This window comes from Myotis daubentonii, chromosome 10, assembly GCF_963259705.1.
Source record: "Myotis daubentonii chromosome 10, mMyoDau2.1, whole genome shotgun sequence".
Taxonomy (NCBI): Eukaryota; Metazoa; Chordata; class Mammalia; order Chiroptera; family Vespertilionidae; genus Myotis; species Myotis daubentonii.
Window position 1 is genome coordinate 12,709,646 of NC_081849.1, and position 14,550 is coordinate 12,724,195.

Sequence of the window (14,550 nt, forward strand, 5' to 3'; positions counted from 1 at the left end):
TATTATCTAATATACCAGCCTTTTAGTCTTCTAGGATAGAGTCCCAAGAGACAGAAAAAGGAGTAAATGATTGACTCAGCAGCCTCTAAGGTCATGTTAAATATCTGAACTTGAATGAGATTTCTCCTTTGATGCACAGTAAGTCTGAGCATGTGTCATAACAGAAAGATATGGCCACACTTGCTCCAGGTCTGAAATTCTGGAGAAAATTGCAAAATAAGCAAGAACAACTCTTTATGTTGGTATTATGAAATTCAGCATACTCTCTGCCAAAATACATTCTATGCAGTGATTTCATAAGATGTAGCAACATTAAGCACTTATCTTTGCTCTGCACTCAAGTTCTGAAGTAAATAAAACTAAAGAAGACATCTTTGGCCTCAATTGCTCCTAAAAAGAACATTTCAAAAGACGTTTATTTGTATTTGCTTTTCTAAGAATAGGACTAATTCGAATGCTAGGATAGCCAATGGAGTTGGAGCCAGGAAAACTAGGTTCAAGGCCTGGCTAGGTTACTTTTTAATAGCCAGCATTTATTGAGAGCTATGTGCCAAAGATTACACAAAATGCTGTACTCAGATTAACAAAATATAATCCTCACAATAACCTGATGAGGTATTATTATCCCATTTTACAAATGAGGAAGCTGGGGCAAAGAGAGTTATGGAACTTGCCCACAATTACATAGCTAATAATTAGTTGAACCAGGAATCAAAAAAGAATCCATGCTTTTAATCAATGTTCTGTAAGTAGGTAACCTTGGGCCCTTTCCTTCCTAAGACTCAGATAACTTATCTCCAACATGAGAATAATAAATCAATTCCACCTATTGCCCTAGGTCGTTCTGAGGAGTAGATAACATCATTATATGTAAAAGTCTCAGTAAGTTATAAATCATTACAGTTTTCAGTTTCTTCCCTGGTTTTCAAAAATGAGTAAGATGAATCCTAGGTAAATTCTGAAGTAGAAGTCTCTTCTCAACAAAAAGGTTTGTACTTGGGCGAATTGCCTGACATTCACTTAACAACATTGCTATACTTTGAAACTGTGTACGATGTCCCTTTTTTTTTCAATGTTGTCTTTTTTAATTTTTTATATGTTTTTATTGATTTCAGAGAGGAAGGGAGAGGGAGAGATAGAAACATCAATGATGAGAGAGAATCATTGATCAGCTGCCTCCTGCATGCCCCCCACTGGGGATCGAGCCCACAACCCAGGCATATGCTCTGATCAGGAATTGAACTGTGACCTCCTGGCCCATAGGTTGATGCTCAACCACTGAGCCACACTGGCCTGGCTATGATATCCTTTTGATAGGAAATATAAGTGCAGCATGTGGAATACAAAGTGGACCCAGAACGAGGGATGCAGGCCCATCACTGGTTTCAGTCCTTATCAGCATTATAGCATACTAGAGGCCCAGTGCATGAAATTTGTGCACAGGTAAGATCCCTAGGCCTAGCCAACAATCAGGCCTGATTGGGGCCTTCCAGCTGCCGGTTGGGGCCTTTTTTTGTTCCATGCCGCCCCCTGGTGGTCAGCACACGTCAGAGCACTCGAACTCCCAGTCTCTCGATCAAACTCCCGAGGGGACACTTTGCATATTAGCCTTTTTATATATAGATTCTCTTATTCCTCAAACTTCCCATCTGTAAAACCTATTCCCCATCTTGCAGGTTATTAAAGTAGCAAAACTGCTTGTGCTTTGTTAACTACCAAATAGTAAACTGTTGTTTATACTATCATGTCAGAGAAATATACAACTTAACCAGGAGAGGGAAAAGAAAAGGGAGCCAGATCCAGTCGCCTCAGTACCTCATACACTCTAGAGAACCTGACTTTGATGACCATGGATTTCGTCACTTTTTTTTTTTTTCAGCTACAGCTGGCAGGAGCTATTTCCTTTCCTTGAGGGAAATTATTTATTCACTAATTCTTTCATTCAAGTACCAATATGTTTGTTGAACATCTACCATTGCTAATTGTGGCAGTCATGATAAACACTGGGGACACAATGCTAATCAATAAAGTTTTGCCCTTAGGGAACTTACATTCTAGATGGGAGATATAAACAATAAACCAATAAACAAAAAATTAACTCAAATGATAATAACATGGGATAAGTGCTAGATGAGATGATGGAGTGGGAGAGACCCACTTTAGAAGGGTAGTAGTGAAGGTGGGATGATGAAGATGTGGGAAAGCACAGGTGTAAGGTGTCTTTTAATGGCAGAACCAAGGCCCTGGTTGAATAGCTCAGTTGGTTAGGTTGCAGGTTCAATCCCTGATCAGGGTACATACAAGACTCAACCAATGAATGTATTAAAAAAATGGAACAACAAATCAATGTTTCTCTCTCCCCTACCCCTCTCTCTCTCTTACAAATCAATCAATAAAAAATAAAAATAAAGGCAGAACCAACATAACTTGATGGATCTAATGTGAAGGATAAGGAAAATTATATAAGAGAATTATAAGATGGCTACTAGGTTTCTGCAGGAGACAACGAAAAAGACTATGTTATCATTTACTTACGCATATCTGAAATATTGGAAGAGGGATTGTGGAAGTCAAGATTTCTATTTGGGATATATTGATTTTTTTAAGTGCCTGTAAGATAATCAAATGTCAAGTTGGAAATATGAACTAGATAGAAGAGAGAAAGTGGATGCCGTGAGCTTACCGATGCTGCTTAAAACTGTAGGAATCCACAATAAGCTGCTGGCTGTTACCTTTCCCCTGGTTATTGACATTTTAATTAATAATGAAAGTCTGAAAACCTTTCAAGAATGAATATATTTTTAAAATCCTTATTAGTGAAATTCCAAGAACTCTATAAGTCTCAGGAAAAATATTTCTGGACAGATATTGAAAGGTAATTCTTAGGCTCTGGAAAATCATGCTGATGGGGTTATCTGCTACTCTGATGGGACATGGCATAATAAAATGAGACAGGACTTTGACCAAGAAGGACCTGGGCTTGAATCCCCACCCTCTCATTATTAGTTATGTGGCTTTTAAGAAGTTCCTTGTTCTTTTCATGTTCTATTAAATTATCTAAACAACTAAAATACCTACACTGTAGAGTTGTTGTGAGAATTACAAATAATATATGCAAAAATGCCTCGCTCAGTAAATAGTAGCAACATTAAGTTTCTCTTCTCAGAGAAACCAAGATGGCGGCATAGGTAAACACCAGAGAATGCTGCCTCGTACAGCCACTTCAAAAATACAACTAAAAGACAGAATGGACATCACCCAGAACCACAGGAAAGCTGGCTGAGGGGAAATTCTACAACTAGAAGGAAAGAGAAAAACATACCGAGACTCAGAGGAGGCGCAGTACGGAAGTAAAATACTAAGGTGCGGAGGTGCGTGCGGAGCGGGCTGGCGGCTGAGGAGGGAGTCTCAGGCTCTGGGCTCTAGTTCCAGGCGAGTCTCTGGGGACCCAGACTCAAACGGGAGAAGCGGGACTGTCTGGCATCGGTCGGAACTGGAGGGCAGCTTTCTCTCCGATGTACTTGCAGCGGTTGCTGGGACACTGAGAGGCAGAGCCTCTGGGGATGGGACTGAGAGCAGCCATAACTGCTCGTTCAGCCTGCCCTGTTGATCCCCTGGGACCCGCCCTGCCCAAGCCCTCACAGAGGCATTTGCTGTTTAGCCTCAGGCAAAGGCTAGATTAGCACCTCCCTAGAGGACAGAAGTTCTCCCACTGCAGACATAGCTGATTCTCACAGCCAGTTGGCCTGGAGGTCAAATCCCCCCCAGTGTTACTTACAACAATCAAGGCTTAACTACAACAAGACTGCGCACAAAGACCACTAGGTGGTGCACCAAGAAAGCATAAAAAATGCGGAGACAAAGAAACAGGACAGAAATGGAGGAAGGCAAAATGCTGGATATAGAGCTCAAAACCACACTTTTAAGGTCTCTTAAGAACTTTCTAGAAGCTGCCGATAAATTTAGTAAGGCCCTCGAAAAGACTGGTGAGACCGCCGATAAATATAGTAAGATCCTCAAGAAATCTAATGAGACCCTCGATGTTATGTTAAAGGACCAACTAGATATTAAGCATACACTGACTGAAATAAAGAATATTATAGACTCCCAACAGCAGACCAGAGGAGCGCAAGAATCAAGTTAAAGATTTGAAATGAGAAGAAGCAAAAAACACCCAACAGAAAAGTAAAATGAAAAAAGAATCCAAAAATACGAAGATAGTGTAAGGAGCCTCTGGGACAGCTTCAAGCGTACCAACATCTGAATTATAGGAGTGCCAGAAGATGAGAGAGAGCAAGATATTGAAAACCTATTTGAAGAAATAATGACAGAAAACTTCCCCTACCTGGTGAAAGAAATAGACTTACAAGTCCAAGAAGCGCAGAGAACCCCAAACAAAAGGAATCCAAAGAGGACCACACCAAGACACATCATAATTAAAATGCCAAGAGCAAAAGACAAAGAGAGAATCTTAAAAGCAGCAGGAAAAAGAAACTCAGTTACCTACAAGGGAATATCCATATGACTGTCAGCTGATTTCTCAACAAAAACTTTGCAGGCCAGAAGGGAGTGGCAAGAAATTTTCAAAGTGATGAATACCAAGAACCTACAACCATGATTACTTTATCCAGCAACGCTATCATTCAGAAGTGAAGGTCAGATAAAGAGCTTCACAGATAAGGAAAAGCTAAAGGAGTTCATCACCACCAAACCAGTATTATATGAAATGCTGAAAGGTATCCTTTAAGAAGAGGAAAAAGAAGAAAAAGGTAAAGATACAAATTATGAACAACAAATATGCATCTATCAACAAGTGAATCTTAGAATTAAGTGAATAAATAATCTGATGAACAGAATGAACTGGTGATTATAATAGAATCAGGGACATAGAAAGGGAATGGACTGACTATTCTTGGGGGGCGGGGGGGAAGGGGTGTGGGGGATGTGGGAAGAGACTGGACAAAAATTGTGCACCTATGGATGAGGACAGTGGGTGGGGAGTGAGGGCGGAGGGTGGGGTGGGAACTGGGAGGAGGGGAGTTTTGGGGGGGAGAAGAGGAACAAATATAATAATCTGAACAAATATAATAATCTGAACAATATAATAATCTGAACAATAATCTGAACAATAAAAAAGAAGAAAAAGTTTCTCTTCTCTGCACTGCAAAATGTCTTGAAAGACATCTCTACTTCCACACCTCATTCTCACTTGTTTACTCCAGTAATTACCCACCCCTCCATTTCACTGGGTCTACTCTTCTAAAATCACCCGTAATGTTAAGTCTGTCCTCAGTTTTGCACCACTTCTCCACAGCATTTGACCCAGGTAATCACTCTCCTTCGTTGATTAATTTTCTCCTCTTGGCTTCAGTGACACCAAACCTTCCTAGTATTCTACCTATGTCACAGGTAACTTTTCTGTGTTCTTTGTTGGATCCTTTGTCCAAGCTCAGATTTACTTACTAGTATCTCGGGCTCAGTCCTGGAACCCCATTTCTGTTGTTGCCCCACTCCCTTCAAAGTAAATTTAACCATTCCTATTGTTTTAAATACATCCGTGGACTCCAAAACTTACATCTTCCCCTGAACTCCAAATTTATATGTTAACTACCTACTTGACAACTTCATTAATAGGCACTTTGAGTTTAACAGATAAAAAATAGAACTCTTCACTTCTGGTCAAGATAACAGAATAGTTAAATGCTGTGCAGGAAGCAGCTGACCGATGTTTCTCTCTATCCCTCTCCTTTATTCTCTGTAAAATATCAATAAAATATATTTTTTTAAATAAATCTTCTGAAGTTAAAAGGATTTTAAAATACTTTTGGAATTCCATATATTATATTGTACATTTGTTTAGGGGGAAAAAACAACTTGCCTACACTTACTAATCCTAAAAAAGTTAATATATTCTACTTTCACTTTTGAGAACCAATACTTGTGATTGTAATGACAAAATGATTAGACTATTTTGACATTGGTTTACACTTTTCAGTCTTGATTCATTATAGAGATACTTGTCAATTGAATATCTTAATCCAATAAATTGAGTCTAAGTTCTGAAAAAAAAATAAACTAATTAAAAGCATCAATGAAAGATGTTTTACACTATTACTTTTTCATATTTACCAGAAATGGGTGATGGAAGAACAGAAATTAAATATTCTATTTGATGCACACAGAAAACCTGCCTAATCATTTAGGTGAAATGTCAGAAATTTGGAAATCACAATTTTGAAAACTGTTTGTCATCACAATGCCTCTCCCTTCCACTTTGAAAATGTCTAGTTAACAAAATCCTTTACTTTAAATGCATCTTAAAATTGCCTTTTTTTTTAAGTCAGCCATATGATTATTATGAGAATTCTAGGTTATTTTTGAGTTCCTGAACCAAATGTTCAAATCAATCTTTTAATTGTCCTTGGAAATACAGAGCAACAGAGCAGATGCCAAAAGGAAGGGAGATGCTTGGTGTTCTTTTGATGGGGCCTGAAAATATTATGAACACTAAGAACTGCAAGAACCATTGCGCTGCAGAGTCAATTTTAACTGGAGAAGCACACTATAAATAGAAACCTCTTTTTTTTTTTCTTTTTACTTTAATTCCTTAAAAATGTCAAAAGGCTAAACTGTATCACCCTAGCCGGTGTGACTCAGTCGGTAAGAACATCGGCCTATACACCAAAAGGTCCCAGGTTCTGTTAAAGTATAGCAAACCCTTGTTGAGACATTTGACTTGTTCCTGTGAATGTGTGCACTGGTGCACGTGAACTCTTTGTTTCAGACTGGTCCTTAGTTCTCCATCAAAAAGGATCTATGGATCTGTGTTTTTTGCCATCTCACCTTGTTTACATGTCATAGGTGTTCTGGTACCTGCTAAGTCAGGGTGGGCTGCCAGTGAGTAGTGGATTTATGCTGAAAGACTGGGACGGAGAATGGAAACAGGCCTTCAGCCCAACCTGAAGGCTGTGCTGGGAAGGGAAGCATGGCTCCTTTCTTATAGAAATCTTCCGTGTTTTCTCTCAGTAGCACTTCTCCATTGAACTTTTAACATACTAAACGTGGAGCATTTTTAATGTTAGCGAGAGGTTAGCACTTAAGATCAGATTCAAGAGAACATAGGTCCCTGATAAATTTCACAGATTGCAAATTGAGTGATGCTGCAATACATACTATATGGAGGCCATAAAATACAACTAGTGTGGGTAACACTTTAACCCGTTAGATACTTGGTTCCAGGAGGCACTCAGAAGGCTCACAGGTGCTTCGTTGGCCCCATGGGATGGTGTCTAGGCATATTGGAAGAAGAGGGAAAGACAGCTTCAAGAGCTTGTGCTCAAACTACTAAAGTGGATATTATATGTATGTTAAGAAGTGTAGTAAAGAACAGAGTGTGTTACCATATGAATTTACTAGTAATTCAACCCAAAATGATTGGTGAGAATTGATGGGCCTGGCATCTTCCCTCAGGCTTGTAATTGACAAAGGCTGTAGTGTTCTGACTAGATAAGTGGTTCCCAACTGGGGCACACGCCCCACAGGGGAGCAATTTGATTTTTAAGGGGGGCAATTCGAGAATGAGTTATTAACAATGAATTTTTTGCAACTCTTATGAATCTAGGGACCTCATATAGAGTATATAAATATATATTGTGACATATTTATGCATTTCAGTTCTCTATTATATGTTTTGAAACCTAATTTGCTATTTTTATATCACCTCATATTATTATTATTATTATTATTATTATTATTATTATTATTATTATTTTAACAATTTCTTAGTGATTTCTTCCTCAGTACTTCCACTGTCCTTTCATTCTTTTATTTTTCTCTTTCATGGATGCCATGTTCTTTGGAAGCTGGTTTAGACCAAGTTAATAGACTTTTAGGCTTCCTCCATGTGAATAGGAGTTCACTTTTTGAATAATAAGAATTATGTGTTACCAGATTCGGGGGGAGGGGGGCATCAGGATTTTAGAAATGCTTAGGTGGGGCAAGACCAAAAAAAAAAGGTTGGGAACCACTGGACTAAATCTTGCATAGCAGTGGACATCTTGAAGTCACAGATTCTTATTAACTAGGTCTGTTAGGAAGCAGAGTGTGTGGAGAGAGGAGTCCCTGGTTTAAGACTCCTGGGTCCCAGAAGAGACTTTGTTTCATTGAGGTAGATACAGACTGAGAAGGGGAAAGACCAAGAGATTCGCAGCATTGCAACGGTAGTTACAGCCACTTGGTTATCAATGAGGGATTGTACAAGACAGGAAGAACTAGGGCTGACCAGATATCCTGTTGCCATAGATGTCATGAAAAGGCAGGAGAATAGTGGCAAGAAATGAGGAAGAAAGGGAGGAGAACACAATAACTTTCTTGGGCACAAAGGTGCTAGACAAGGAGGAGCCCCGCCGGCATTGGTGTGGGCAGGAGCTAATGTGTGACTGGTGTGGCCTCCCCGGTCCTTTTAGAGGAGGACCTGTCCTACTGGAACTGGGACCAAGGGCGACAACCTATGGGGATGAAGACTCAGATGGATTTGGGCACTGGGGGAAGAGGGGTTATTTATAAAAACCTTGTTGATCTAAGCCATAAGGAGATATCTTGCTAAGTTTTGTGTAAGGAAAGATGTGCCTGGTCTATGTGATGTGACTTGGGTGTGAAAACACTGTCTTAGGAGGAGATGAAGGAGGGTGAGTTGCAGTGGGGATGCTTACAATTTAACAACTGTAATCTCACTGGGGGAATAAAAGCAGTGCTGGAACGATTAGAATTGCTTTGGATTTGTAATCAAATGGTTTTATGATTTGTCTTTGACCATTCACAGGTAATTGTAAATTCTGGTTTTATAAGCCCGAGTCATTTTACATTTGCTTTCCCAGAATTTATTAAATTGGAAATTTTTAATCCTTTATATACAAAAAAAATGAAAATAAAATAGGTCAAATCCCAAAATAAAATTGTCCCAAGTTCTAAAATAAATGTGTTCCAAGCCCTGCCACTTCCAAATGAGAGCTTCAGCATAACCAATATCTACTCAGTATACTATGATATTAATCTTCTGGGCTCCATTGCTAAAGGACCTTTCTTTACCTTTGATTTTTCACATCCTATAAATGGGTAAAGAGTTTTTGGATTCCTGTTTCCTTTATCCTATCTGTATGTCCCTTGCTTATGTGTCTGTTCTTGATTGTGAGCTCCCAGAAGGCAGTGACTGATTAGTGCTTCCTTCCCTTTTCCTGTTAAGCTCTTTAGAACTGTTCCTACAACAGAGTTTGTTGGACTCCTAAAGACACAACTCTTCCATATACAGCAGCCTGGCTAGTTGACACTGAGTCGGGGTGGGTTTCCATGCAGCCACACATTGTATTTTGGAACCTTCTCTCTTCTACCTTGGACTTGGACCTAAGTGACCTAAGTATAACAGATTCTTTACTCCCTTATGAGGATTTATATTTCAGAGGTCCTGTTGCTCTCCCTTAAATCTGCCTTCCCTAAACCCTTCCTCCCATGAGTGCATCAAACATTTCTCTATGTGACTGAACACCAAATATGGTCATGAACCAAGTTCTTGCCACTGGCACTTTCATAACCCTGACAAATTAAGAGATATAGTTGAAAATCTGTTTGAGTGGTCCTGTGAATATTTTCTTCGTGGTCATTACCATAACCATCCTTGTCATCATTAACATTTATTGAGTGTTGGACAGACATTTGCTCATTAAAATCCCCATAAGGTAGGTGCTTTATTATCCTGGTAAATTCATGGATAAAGAAAACTGAGGTACAAGGACATTGAGTAACTTGCCCAAGGTCATGCAGCTATGCTAAGTGGTGGAGCTCAGGCTTTCATGGAGTCTGGGGAAGTTTTATCTGCTTGGGGACACAGAGGACTCCAGGAGCCTGCTAACTAACTTCACACACATGCAGCTGGTAGCTGGGACCCAGGTAAGATGCCATGTTACAAAAACAAACAGACAAACAAACAACTTATATGCACAGGGAGAAAAGATACAGATTACGAAGTAGTTGGTAAACTCCTAATTAAGCAGGGAAACTTCTCACGCAGCAGTAAGTTGAGACAGGAAGTAAACTGAGTGACCACAGAGGGCCCTGTGAGCATGTGCTCTTCCTCCAACGTTGCCAGTTTGCTCTTTGCCTTATTAGATGAGCTGGTTCTTCTTTGTTTCACTTCATTTGAGTCCTAAGAAATAATTTAGATACTTAATTTTACCAAAAATGTCATGAGTGAACCGATACATACCAATGAGGAGAAAGGTGGGCAAAGAGTGAAAATAGAAATACTGAGTTAAAATAATAATATTAGTGCTAGAGAAAATGGAAAGTAAAAAACAAACAAAAACTTTTTGTAATCTTTATAAAATCCCTTTGAAAAGCACCTTGGAAGATTCCTCCCATGCATAAATTAATGCTCATTATTCTGTTGGCTGTGTTAGTTTGTCAGGTTTTCAGGAAGTTAAAAAAAAAAGGCATGCAGAGTCCAAAAAGGCACATAAACCAGTTTTCTACTGAAGGCACACATAAAACTAGAGGGTCTATGTATTGGCCCTACATCTTCTTGGAAGAGGAAAATATTTGTTAATGTTTGGTTTTTGATTGTTTGTTTGGTTGGCTGGTTATCAAGGACATAGCAAATTCTGATGGTGATTTTTGTCCATTCATCATTTAAAGTGTGCCTGGCCCAACCAGCGTGGCTCAGTGGTTGAGCGTCGACCTACTAGTAAGAACCAGGAGGTCAAGGTTCGATTCCTGGTCAGGGCACATGCCCAGTTTGCGGGCTCAGTCCCCATTGTGGGGTGTGCAGGAGGCAGCCAGTCAATGATTCTCTCTCATCATTGATGTTTCTATCTCTCTCTCCCTCTCCCTTCCTCTCTGAAATTAATAAAAATATATTTAAAAAATAAAGTGTACTTGAACCAGCCCTCATTCTGGTCAGTAGGGCAGGTTTTCCTTTCTGTTTGAATAGGAAAAATATATAGTTTACTAATATTTGGCTTATTTTTCAAAATCACTCAATAAATTAAGATAATGTTAAAATATTATTTGCTGTATAAAGTAAAGAGGATGAAATCAATTACCACTCTGTAACCCTTACAAAATTTCATTTCAGAGTAAATTTTTTGCTTTGCTTTTCGTTTGTTCTTTCTTCTTTTCTTCCTTTCTTTTCCAAGAAATTTATTTATACAATGAATTCAAAGTACTGTAAGATGGAACAGTTCTTGAGACTATCCCTGCCAAGAGCTGGCTTGATGCAATCTTACCAAGTGACAAGTTTGACTTTGGTCCTTTATACTTCTTACTAGGGGCCCGGTGCACGAAATTCGTGCACTGGGTGTGTGTGGGGGGGGGGAGTGTCCCTCAGCCCAGCCTGCCCCCTCTCACATACTGGGAGCCCTCAGGCATTGACCCCCATCACCCTCCAATCGCAGGATCGGCCCCTTGCCCAGGCCTGACGCCTCCGCCAGAGGTGTCAGGCTTGGACAGGGGACCCCCATCTCCCCCTGATCACTGGCTCTGGCCCCCGCCCAGGCCTGAGGCCTCTGGCCCAGGAATCATGCCTGGGCAGGGGACCCCCATCTCCCTCTGATCGCTTGCTCCACCCCCCGCCCAAGCCTGACGCCTCTGACCCAGGCTTCAGGCCTGGGCAAGGGGACCATCATATCCCCCCAATCCCCGGCTCCGCCCCCCACCCAGGCCTGATGCCTCGGCCAGAGGAGTTGACCCTCATCACCCTCCGATCACCAATCACCGGATCGGCCCCTTGACCAGGCCTGAGGCCTCCGGCAGAGGTGTCAGGCCTGGGCGGGGGACCCCCAGCTCCCTGCGGTTGCAGGCTCCGCCCTTGCCCAGGCCTAATGCCTCTGGCCTAGGCGTCCGGCCCGGGCAGCGGGGACCCGCAGCTGCAGCGGCCCCGTGATCGTGGGCTCCGCTTTAGGCCCAGGCAAGGGACCCCTAGCTCCCGGGACTGCCAGCTTCGACCGTGCCCAGCTCCCATCGCTGGCTCCACCCCTACTTCCTGCTATCACTGGCCAGGGCGGAAAAGGCACCTGATTCTCTGATCATGGCTGGGGGGCAGGGCAAAGGCGGCCCCAGGGCCGCCTTTGCCCTGCCCCCCAGCTCTTAGCTCCCCCCTGGGTTTCCGATCACTGTCAGTGGCAGGGGGCTTCTTCCTGCTTTCCCTTTCGCCTCCCTGCATTGTGCCTACATATGCAAATTAACCGCCATCTTGTTGGCAGTTAACTGCCAATCTTAGTTGGCAGTTAACTGCCAATCATAGTTGGCAGTTAACTGCCAATCATAGTTGGCAGTTAATTTGCATATAGCCCTGATTAGCCAATGAAAAGGGTATCGTCGTACGCCAATTACCATTTTTCTCTTTTATTAGATAGGATCTTTACCTCGCCTCATCTGTTTTTCATTAATTTCTCCCCAAATCTCTGTGTATGTGTATATGCTCATGTGGTTAAGATATTTGAATGAAGTACACTCTTGTAGATGCAATGCTAAGCCTAAAAGAGTAAATCTTGAAGATGGCCAGATAGTCAGGATGTGCAGGGAAATGTTTTTGGTAAGTGAAACCTTTTGTTGCAGCCTTTTCAAATCATGCCATGAACCACTGTGCCGCTCTGCCTTTCTTCCAGGCCCCGGTGGGCTCTGTTGCCTTGACTTCAGGCAGGACTAGTTAAACTCATAGTAAATTTGATGAGCAAAAAGTGGACCCACCGCCCTGGCCACTGTGGCTCAATTGATCAGGGCATCATCTGGTACAGGACAAGGTGGCAGGTTCAATTCCCAGTCAGGGCACATACCGGCTGTCAGTTCGATCCATGGTTGGGAAGTGTGTGGGAGGCAACTGATCAATGTTTCTCCCTCACATTGATGTCTCTCTCACTCTCTCTCTCTCATCTCTCTCTCTCTCTTTCCCCTTTCCTCTCTCTAAAATCAATAAAATATATGTGTGTGAGAAAAATATAACAATATTTAAAAAAAAAGAAGTGGACCCACCATCTATTTGTCCAATTATGATAACAACAGTTTCTCTAAATTGTTGTGTTTCATATTAAAAACTTGCAGAGAAGGAAATGGTATATATTAATTATGGCCGGTATATATTATATGCTTGTTAAGCACCAGGAACGTTCCAAGAATCTGATTATCATGATCTCAGGTAATCCTCTCAAGAACTTGCTGAAGTAGAAATTGCCAAGTTTAATGTAGAAAATTGCTGATACGTGACTGTTTATAACCTATCAAAATGACAATCTCAGCCCTAACTGGTTTGGCTCAGTGGATAGAGCATCTGCCTGCAGACTGAAGGGTCCCAGGTTCGATTCCAGTCAAGGGCATGTACCTTGGTTGCGGGCACATTCCCAATAGGGGCTGTGCAGGAGGCAGCTGAATGGATGTTTCTCTCTCATCGATGTTTCTAACTCTCTATCCCTCTCCCTTCCTCTCTGTAAAAAAATCGATAAGATATATTTTTAAAATGACAATTTCATATTTCAGCCTAATATTACTATCCAATTTGCAAATGAGTAAACTGAGGCTCATAGAAATTACGGGATTTGCCTGAAATAAGAGGTGGAGCCGAATGTTTGAACCCAGGCAGTGTGATGTCCAAGGCCACAGCTTTCGAGGCGATTGGATGAGATAGCAGACAACAGCGCATTAGGACAGCGATCATACCGATTTTCACACATGCAGAAGTCTCCAAAAATGTTGTATGTTCTTTCTAAATTAGTAATGTGTTCCCTTTTGATGCCAAATACAGAGCCAAAACTTGTTATTAAATTGTCCATCACTTCCCCAAAGGTTCTACTCTTTTAGTAATTAACCCTTTAGTCACCTTTCTGGCCTTCATCACAGTGATTCTGAGGATCATCACGGGACTCTACTACCTGGAAATAATTCATCTGCTTCGTCTGTGCTGTTTGTTGAATTTTTTGAATTGTAAGAGGATGAGTGTTAAGTAAATCAAAATTCAAAGGTGAGATCTTGGGACAGAAAAAGAACATTAGATAAAAATTCAGAAAATCTAAATAAAGTATAGACTTTACGTAATAATAATAATATTGGTTTATTAATTGTCACAAATGTAGCACCTATAATATTAAAAATGTCATATGCTAATTAGACCGGACAGCCAAACAACCTTCTGTATGTCATTCCGGACGTCCTTCCAGATAAAGCTGCAGTGGCGGGGGCTGAGGCAGAGGTGGTTAGGGGTGACCAGTCAGGCAGGCAGAGGCAATTAGGGGTGATCAGGGAGGTAGGCAGGTAAGCGGTTAGGAGCCAGCAGTCCCAGATTGCGAGAGGGATGTCTTGCCTGTGGGATCCGGCCTACACCAGCAGTCGGACATCCCTTGAGGGGTCCTGGATTGGGAGAGGGTGTAGGCCTGACTGAGGGACACCCTCCCCCCATGCACGAATTTCATACACCAGGCCTCTAGTAATAATATAAGATGTTAATATGGGAAAGTTGATATGGGGTATGTGGGAACTGTCTGTACTACCTTCGGTATATTTCTATAAATT